General features: G+C 37.8%; 1 protein-coding gene across 3 annotated transcripts in view; it reads right to left on the bottom strand.

Annotated features, from left to right (window-relative positions):
• ZFAND3 (zinc finger AN1-type containing 3) overlaps window positions 1-10,001 on the bottom strand; it is a 326,629-nt gene that overhangs the window by 155,150 nt on the left and 161,478 nt on the right. The gene's annotated exons all lie outside the window — the stretch shown is intronic.

Raw genomic sequence — 10,001 nt, 5'->3', positions numbered from 1 at the left:
ACACTATATAAACTTGGACTTGACCAAGGCTTTAGCTCTTTAAAAAAAAAAAAAAAAAAAAAAAAGTCAGGAAAAACACAGAAACAAACCAAAAATGATACAGAAACCACTGCATATTAAAATAAAATTAAAAAAGACATAATCAAATGCTTAAACCTTGACTGGATCCTGGATTAAAGACAAATTTTTTTTTAATTGCTGTAAAAAACATTTTGGGGACAATTAGGAAAATGTAAATAGGGCCTGTATATTGAATGTTATAGAATTAGAATTGTTGACTTTTTCTTAGGAACAATAATAGTATTGTGGTAATTTAAAAGTATTCTTGTTCTTGGAATGCCTGGGGGGCTCAGTTGGTTGAGCATCTCACTCTTGATTTTGGCTCAGATCATGATTTCACATCTTACGGTTTCCGGGTTTGAACTTCACATCAGGCTCTGTGCTGACAGCATGGAGCCTGCTTGGGATTCTCTCTCTCTCCCTCCTCTGCCCCTCCCCTGCTCACATTCTCTCCTCTCTCTCAAAATAAAAACAAACAAACAAACAAAAAAGAATATTCTTATTCTTAGGAACTGCTGAAGGATCTGGGGGTGGGGGAGGGGGAGCAGCAGGATGTCTGAAGCCTGCACACAGCAAGGCAGCAAAGAAATAGCAGGAGAAGGAGAAGAGAGGGAAAGCAAATGTTAAAAAGTATAAATTGGTCAGTCTAACTGAAGGACATAATGATACTCGTTGTAGTCTTTTAACTTTTCTGTAGGTTTGAACATTTTTAAACTATAAAGTTGGGAACACGGAAGAATGGGTGTGAGGGAGGGCATCAATGTTTTCATCTTCTTGCAGTACTGTGCTTTGCCTGTATCTCCAAACAACACTCAAATTCATCATTACTTTTCTCTCAGCAGCAAAAGATGATAAATTAAATGCTGACGCATAATAGGCAGCACAGATATAAAATTCTTTTTTTCCAGGCACAGTAAAATCTGCCTCAAAAAACATTCAGAAGAGAGCCCTTCAAGGGTGAATGGATTTAAAAGTCTTGTCTAGGAAACAACATAGTTCCCAAACCTTATTACATACGTTAAAAGAAAAGCCCCAATCAATTTAAGGAAAGCCAGTCAGCAGGAGTAGTAAAATATTTTCAAAAAATGCAAATCGTATCACCCATTTATAAATTTAAAGGCTTTATCAAACATGATTTATCACCACGGGCAAGAAAATCTTAACATTTCATTCGTTTATCTTCAAATGGGCTAAGTGTGAAAAGAACGCTGAACCAATACAAAAAGTTTAATAAACAGAAAGCATTTTTCCTAGTAGGATTTCATTACGTTGCTTCCAATATGTAAAAGTAAAAAGAGTGAACAGTCTTTGAACAATAAGAAACTCCAAAAGAAGATCTGTAAAGAATAAAAAAACTGTGCCACACACATAGTGGGAAAGCAAATACTTGTTAAACGAGTACTTACAGAAGGCAAAGAAAGTGCACCATGTGCCCTTAAGATATGCTACCACCCAGCAAAAGAGGGGCATGTGAAAAAAATTCCCCCTAATTAAGACTGTGACACTGCAATAATCAGATATGTATACAGTATACCCTTGTCAACAAAAATTGATATAGTGGTGCTTTCAACAAGTAGATTTGCTCTATCAAAAACTAATCACAAGTCCTAAGGGGATCCTCCTTCACTAGGAAAAAACCCACAGACACATAGAAGGGAAAATGCCTTGCCCATAAGTTAAGAGGCTAAGTTCTAGAAACCAACAATATGGGTTTTTAAGAATCAGCTATTCCTTACAACCTCTGGAGGTTTCCAGAGCTACTTTTCCAGTGAGAAATATTCAAGCCTGTGGAACTGACAAGAAACCTTTTGACGACATGGGGTTCTAATGTGGCACAATATCCTTGGTGGAAACAGACTCCCAGGAATACCAACCAGCTCCTTGTCCCTGACTGACCTCTTGAGAGACAGAAAAGCCTATATGCAGCTCAAGGATGCCTGCCATGCCCATGGTCATTCATTCTGCATAAGGAAAAAAAGTTTCACTTACATGTGTATAAGTAATTAGACTAAGAATCAGTACCTGAAGCAAGGCACAATGGAAGTGGCCAAGACAGGTAGGGTGAAGAGGAGTGGTTAGACGGGCACGGTCTAAAACGGTTGTCACTGGCCACACATGGTTATTGCTCACTTGAAATGTGATTAGTCTGAATTAAGATTTCAAAAACTTATTAAGAATGTGAAATACCTTATTAATAACTTTATTATATATTAAATATTTCATATATTTGGGTTAAAATGGTTAAAGTTAATTTCGCCTTTCTAATTTTATTTTGCTTACTTTCTTAATACAGCTACCAGAAATTTTTAAATTACATGCTGTTCTGTTCATATAGCCTTTTTAAAGAGCACTGACACAATGAACAAATAGAGTTTGTTAAAAGAAGCAGCTGGGGCGCCTGGGTGGCGCAGTCGGTTGAGCGTCCGACTTCAGCCAGGTCATGATCTCACGGGGTCCGTGAGTTCGAGCCCCGCGTCGGGCTCTGGGCTGATGGCTCAGAGCCTGGAGCCTGTTTCCGATTCTGTGTCTCCCTCTCTCTCTGGCCCTCCCCCGTTCATGCTCTGTCTCTCTCTGTCCCAAAAATAAATAAACGTTGAAAAAAAAAAAAATTAAAAGAAGCAGCAACTTATTATTTAGTATGGGCATTTACCATGTTTCAAGTACATACTATTTTGTTGTTGTTGTTGCTGATGTTGTTAAGTAGGCTCCGCACCAGTATGGGACTTAAAAGTCCCAACCCTGAGACCCTGAGATCAAGAGTCACATGTTCTACAGACTGAGCCAGCCAGGCACCCAAGTACAGGCTATTTTGAATATAGTATTTCTTTTATTCCTCACAAAAGCTTTAAGAAATATATACCTTCGTTCAGGGAAAGGAAAATGTGGCTTGAGAGGGTGCAAGGGGAGACAAAAAACAAAAAAAAGAAAGCAAAAAACCCGCCCCAAATCACAGAGCTAATAAATACCAGAACAGGGATTTGAACTCAAAACTGATTCCAGAGCTTAAGCCCCAGAACCTCTAGGCCAATAGTTCTCGAAGTATTGCCTGAGGACTATCATCATTACCTGAAAACTTGTTAGAAATGAAAATTCTCCAACTGTACAGCACACCCAGAGACCCAAACTCTGGAGGTGGGGTTTAGTTAGCAGTCTATATTTTAACAAATCCTCCAGATACTGCTGAACTGATTCAGCCAAAAATTCTGAGAACCATTTTCCTGTGTTATCAGGTAGCAGCCAGTCAAATCCTCTCAAAGGAGCAGAACTTGAGAAGTCTGAGGAAAGCCTAGTCCCTGTTGCTATATCCTTTGTTGAAGCTCTTCAAGAAACATGCTCTATCCGGTAAGCACTGAGGTCCTGCAGTTGCATCCCGACTTTACAGAGCATCCCTTCAACAAACCCATCATCTAGTGCAGCATTTCATTTACGATCCTGATAAAGATTAAAATGCAAATAAAATCACAAAAATACTGGCAAAAAATACATACTTTTAAAATAATGTTAGGATAAAGATCTAAGTATGAACCAAACCCTGACACTATAAAAAACTGATTAATTCAATAATATTTAAAAAAAGTCTTGAATTGCACAAAAACACAACAAGCTTTAAAAATAAAAACAAGGACAACTGGGGCAGGCTGACTTTTGCAACAAATATCACAAAGAGCTAATTCTTTCATTTATAAAAGAATCACTACAAATCAAAAGAAAAAGAACCACCCAAGAGGAAAAGGTCTCTCCAAATTAACTAATTAAAATAAATGGGTCACAATAAAGAAATGCAAATGATCAATTTCACTCACAGTAAGAGAAATACAAATTAAAATGATTTTTTTTTCACTTTTCAGACTGACAAAGATCAATGGGTTTAAAAAATGTGTCTAAAGGTAAGTTTTTAATATTCTAGCTCCCACACCCATGCCCTTTGATAATCAGTTTTTGGTGATTCCATTCAGGAACTGCTCAAGTCAAAAATCTTTATATCACACTTGATTTGATCGCTGTCTCTTCTTTCTCCTTCTTTCCCCCTTTCTCCCACTTCTGATCTGCCAGCAATTCTGCCAACTCCACCTTCAAAAAAGATTACAAATTCAACTATTTTTCATCACCCTTACTGTCATCACTCTGATCTAAGATATATGAACTCTCCCTTGGATTATTACTGTAACCTCCTAACTGTCCTTGCTCTTGTCCCCCAGTCATTTCTTAACACAAAAGAACAGCTCTAGCTGCTAAAAGCACATCAGATTATATCATCACTCTGCTCAAAACCCTTCAATGGATTTTCATCTCATTCAGTAAAAGCTAAAGTCTTTACCATGATACCCAAGCCCTTACCTGATCTGAGCCCCTTACCCCTTGACATCATCTCCTATTATTCACCCTTTGCTCTCTCTGCTCTAGTCATACTGGCTCTCTTGCTGTTCTTAATCAAGAAAACTTCTGCCTTTGGATCTCTGCACTTGTGTTCCCTCTGTCTGGGATGCTCATCTTCTAGATATCGACATGGCTAACTCCCTCACATCCTTCAGATTTTTACAGTGACATTCTCTAGTCACTGTATCTAAAATTTTACTCTCCAATCCTGGTATCTTATATATTGCTTTGAAGGCATCCCTTCATTGATTCACAGCATCCAAAGGCGCTAACAAAGTCTGGCAACTGGATTCTCCTTAAGCAGAGAATCTGGTGTGAAATTTCTTTTAGAAGCATTTTTTTTTTTTATGTGTTAAGAAACTTTATCAGGTTAAAATCTTGTAATAATTTGGTGTGGGTCCACTGATTTTGAAGATTTCAGATTTCAGTCTTTAGCACTGCAAACTTTTTTTCATTATTTTGACCCCCCTCCCATTTTTTTTTTCCTGCTTCCCTTTATGGAACTCCTGTTAGACAAAGTTTCTGAGGTAAATCACTCTGAATTTAGTCCTTTCTATGCAGTCACACAGCATTGACACCAAAAGAGCAAAACACTAACGTTTTCCAACATGACTGTCAAATGTACCACATAGTTATTTCTGATAACAATACCAGAGCATGTTCTCCAACAAAAAAGTAATCCTCAGCAGTAGGAAGATGTGAAATACAAGAAAGAATTGTAAGCAAACACGAGTTAAACTCACAGTTATGTCTAAATATATCGCTATTTTTTTCATTTTTTTAAACTATACATTTTAGCCAACTCCAAAGAAACATGATTATCAAAACAATTTAGGTGCCCTTATCCAGTCTAACAGCATCTCAAACTTAAACATGCCCAAAACGCAACTTATTTTCCCATCAAAACTGCTTCTCTGGCAGCCTACTTCATCTCAGTAAAAGATACTTCTATTCTTCCAGTTGCTTAGACCAAATATCTTGAGTCATCTTTGACTTTCAAAAAATTCTCTTAGAGATACCTTCAAAGTATATCCAAAACTGTAGCAGTTCTTCCCAACTCCATAGTCCTGGACACCATCTGATCTCAAATTCGAATTACTGTAATAATCTTCTAAATGGACGTTCTGCATCCTCCTTTGCCCCATGTATCAGCCCAAGAAACCCTTTTAAAATTATGTCTGATCACATCACTCCTTGGATTTCATCAAACCCTGCTCTAAGCTGGCTTCCCGTCTCATCCAGAGTGAAAGCTCAAGTTCTTACTAAAGCCTGCAAGGTCCTTACTAACTCAAGTCTCTTGTTACTTCTGACTCCATCTTTTTACCAGTCTCTTAGTCTTTCAGGCTGCACCAGCCAACAGTGGCATTTTGCTGCAGCTCCTAGAACATATCTTAAACACTCTCCAGCCTCAGGGCCTTTATATCTGCTGTCACTGTTGCCTGGACACTCTACCCCCAGAAAACCACATAGCTTGGTCTTTACCTAATTAACTCCCTTACATAAAATAAGAAATCTACACATTCACATATTCCTTCTCCTAGCATCCCCTCTGTCCTTAATTATTCTTTTTATTTTCCATAGCACTCATTATCATCTGACACACTACATATTTATTTCTCTTTTCACAACAATATTAGGTTTTTTAGAAGTAGAGACTTTGCCAGTGTCATTTTCTGGTATATTCCAGTGCCAGAATAGTGCCTAATATACATTAGGTGTTCAGTTAAATATTTGTGAAGTTAATAAAAACTAGACACTTTAAAAGCTTCTCATTACTCTATTTCTGGAGCCTAAGAGTCCCTGACACAGAGTATACTCAGAAAATGCTGGAGAAACGGAGGGGAGGGAAGGAAGAGCTAACAATCTACATTGAGACCACATTCTTTTTAAATTTTAATTTAATTTTTCATTTTTTGAGAGAGAGAGAGCATGCACACAAGCAGGGGAGGGGCAGATGGAGACAACCTTAAAGCTGACTCCGTGCTACGTGCAGAACCCAACACAGGGCTCAATCCCACAGTCCTGGGATCATGATGAGAGTCGAAATCAAGAGTCAGACGCTTAACAGATTGAGGCACACAGGCGCCCCAAGGCCACATCCTTAAGTGAACAAGAGGAACAAGAGTTGTTAGAAGCAATATGAAAACAAATCAATGTCAAAAATTTATCTTAGAAATAATGGCTGGCTTCAATGGAGACATCAAGCTAAGAAAAAACATTTAGGAAATAGCATATTTTAATTTTGCAAAACAAAACAAAAAAACTCCGTAAGCTTCCGGTTAGAAACTGTATTGAGGTAACATTAACATCTTGAATTATATGGGGGCAAACAATGAAGAATGTCAGAAATGGAGACAAGATGACAAAATAAACAAATTTCAGAGCAGTGACATTTCTGGCAGTGAGTGGGGGAATGGGAAAGAGTTGGCAGCAGATGCAGCAAGACACCACTGCAAGGACAAAGTTTGGCAGGAACAGAAAGTATAAAGGTCAAACTGGAGATACATATTGAGACCACATATTTACACAGCTTACCAGGAAAGCAGCATTGAAGTTCATACCCAGTGATACAGAAAGAATCCTATGTGCTTCTACAGTTATCAGGAAAAGAGCATGAATCACACAGTCGAATGGGGTAATAAGGCCGCTGTGAGGGCACAGATAACGTTACTGTGGAAACTTTGCTTTTTTTTTTCAACTTATTGGCAAAATTAGCATTTTACTTCTAACGTAGCATTAAAAATTTTACCAAAAAAATCTAACTTACACAGTATTTATTGTGTCTCAACTCCAACAACTTTATCAGTAGTTTTCAAAACGTCCTGCAAGTAACTAGAACAGTTCCAAGACTTTCCTGAGAAACTCAGAATTTTTTCCCAGAAAATACTAAATGTATTAAAAGATATTATTTTAAAGAGGAAGTTTCATTTTGAAGGCATGTCCAACAGTAATAATACTTCCTTTTAAAGAAAGAGAAGTTGAGGGGCACCTTGGTGGCTTAGTCTGTTAGGCGTCTGAATTTGGCTCAAGTCATGATCTCACACGCAACGGGCTCTGTGCTGCCTGCTTCAAGTTCTGTGTCTCCCTCTCTCTCTCTCTCTCTCTCTCTCTCTCTTTCTGCCCCTCTCCCGCTAGCACTCTCCCTGTCTCTCTCTCAAAAATAAATAAACACTGAAAAAAAATTTTTAATAAAGATAGTGCAGTTGAGACCAAGGAAATCATGACCTAGGGTCACCAGATCCATACCAGTTTCCAGTGAGAAGAGTCAGAAAGTCACCTAAACCTATCTGGCTCTTGCTTCTCTCTCCACTCCTCTTAACCCTGATTCAACAAAGTACAAGCAAATGGTTTCAGAAGTTCTGCATCAGGACAGTAGTGTTTACACAGGGGTTAAGAGTTAGATTCTTCTAAGTCTGAGGCAGGTGACCGAACTACCATTTGAAAGCAGACAATTACTGCATTGAGAATGCTTATGATTTCTTCAGGTTTTATAGGTTTAGGTTTGTAGTCCCAATACCACACACAAATACAGGTATCCTCATTTTTCTCAGAATAAGGTATTCCAGGATATTCTAAATCTCTATACAAGCGAATTCCATTTTTTTCTATTAATTTCCTATTGATTATAAAGTTATGACAACAGTGTTACCAATTAAAGGCTAGCTATTGTTACTGGGAGGACTTTTAGAACAAATTCAAAACTCTAAACCATTTTTTCAAAATCTAGGAAACAATCTCTCTGAACATCATCATCTGTAACCTCTGACTCCGCATATCACAGAAATGAATTTCTCTCATGCTTGGAGATATGGGGCCTACCTCACTTCGACTCCCCCACATTTGTTCTGAGTATTTACATTATCTCCTAGAACTGAGGTTAAATTTCAAACTTTGTCAACGGGTGCCATAATCTGATCCGAAGTAAAACCCTACTCCAATCTAAATATTTTAGAGATTTTTCCAAGGTCACTGATCTCCAAGATAAATCACTGGCCTACATTCGGGAATAAGTTTTAAAATTGGTAAGCCATAGGCTATCTGAATAAGATCATATGTTAGTCACCTTTGTATTCCCCTCCATGCTTAGAACATTTAGCAAACATTCTGAAAACTTTTTTCACAGTCATAGTTATGACTTAGGCTTCTTAATAACATGGTATGAAGTAAGTTTGCCTTTCACCATATAATAAAGGAATAAATAACGAGTGGAAATATCCTTCTTTCAGGGTATGTATGGATGGTTGAATATAACATTCCTGCTTTCTTCAAAGATTCATCTCTTGCTATATACCCTTTCTTAAATTATGATAATTTTAAATGATAAAACTAAGTGATTTGCCAAAATGCTTAAAAAAAAGAAGCTGGGTCAATGTAAAGCTGGACAGAAGACTCAGGGAGTTTTACTAACATTTATTTTTATATACTAAACTAAGGATTAAAAACCCGCAACAAGGGGCTAGCCACTGTATGTTATCTAAGGAAACTATGTTATTTAAAGAAACTAGTGGTTATTTCTTCACTTCCCAAAGTAAGGCATTTCTTATGTGCAGATGACACTAGTAAGCAACTTACTAAGTATAATTTTTGGTGCCTATCGTAGAATGTTATTCAACGATTGCCACCAGCCTCAAATCTGTTAAGTCCCTTCCTAGTTGATGAATCTTATCAGAGTTCAAGGGCAAAGGTTACAAACTGAAATGTCTATGGGAACTTGGGCAGGTTAAGAGAAGTGAGTAAAGTAAGCTGGGTTCAGAACAACATGAAGTTTTAAGTCTGTAACAAACTCAGGAATGCCTGTCAGTCTAAAGGGGCAACATCTACTCAACACCTGAAGGCTGGAAACACACCAAAATTAAACAGAGGTAAGAAAAACAGTTTGTAAAGAGAAGCCAAACATTCATAATTTATGTAAAAAGCTCCCCTAGTTTTAAAACACTGAAGGCCTGGGTGCCTCGGTGGCTCAGTCGGTTAAGCGTCCGGCTTCAGCTTAGGTCATGATCTCGCTGTTTTTGAGTTCAAGCGCCGTGTCAGGCTCTGTGCTGACAGCTCAGAGCCCGGAGCCTGCTTCAGATTCTGCATCTCCTCCTGTCTCTGCCCCTCCCATGCTCATGTTCTGTCTCTCTCTCTGTCTCTCAATAATAAACATTAAAACAACTTTAAAAAATAAAAAATAAATAAAACACTGATGGCCAAAATAAACACATTTATAGACAATGTCTACTTTGTGTTTCCTATTAAAACACACATGCCCCTGGAAAAGTAGGTTAATCAATTTCCATCTAGGGATATGAGCATAATGCCTTTAGCACAATGCCTTTAGTACTCAATAAAGACTTTTGGGTTAGACAGACCTTATATTACAAGACAATTCAGATGTTAAAAGAGAGAAGAATAAAAAGCAAATCTCACATAGCTTCACAACTTCACAGATATCTGCCTCTCTTGTCCTAAACGTTTACCTCTTCTACATCTTAATACTCCTTTCTCTGTTCCCCTTTCCTGTTCTGTAATTGCTTATGCCTTGCTCTGTTGGTATTACCAATGACTTAAATGGTAACACCGAC

Source organism: Puma concolor, chromosome B2 (assembly GCF_028749965.1).
Source record: "Puma concolor isolate L17-30 chromosome B2, mPumCon1.1.hap2, whole genome shotgun sequence".
NCBI classification, from domain to species: domain Eukaryota; kingdom Metazoa; phylum Chordata; class Mammalia; order Carnivora; family Felidae; genus Puma; species Puma concolor.
Note: the sequence above shows the minus strand (reverse complement) of the source record. Positions and strands in the feature narration are given on the sequence as shown.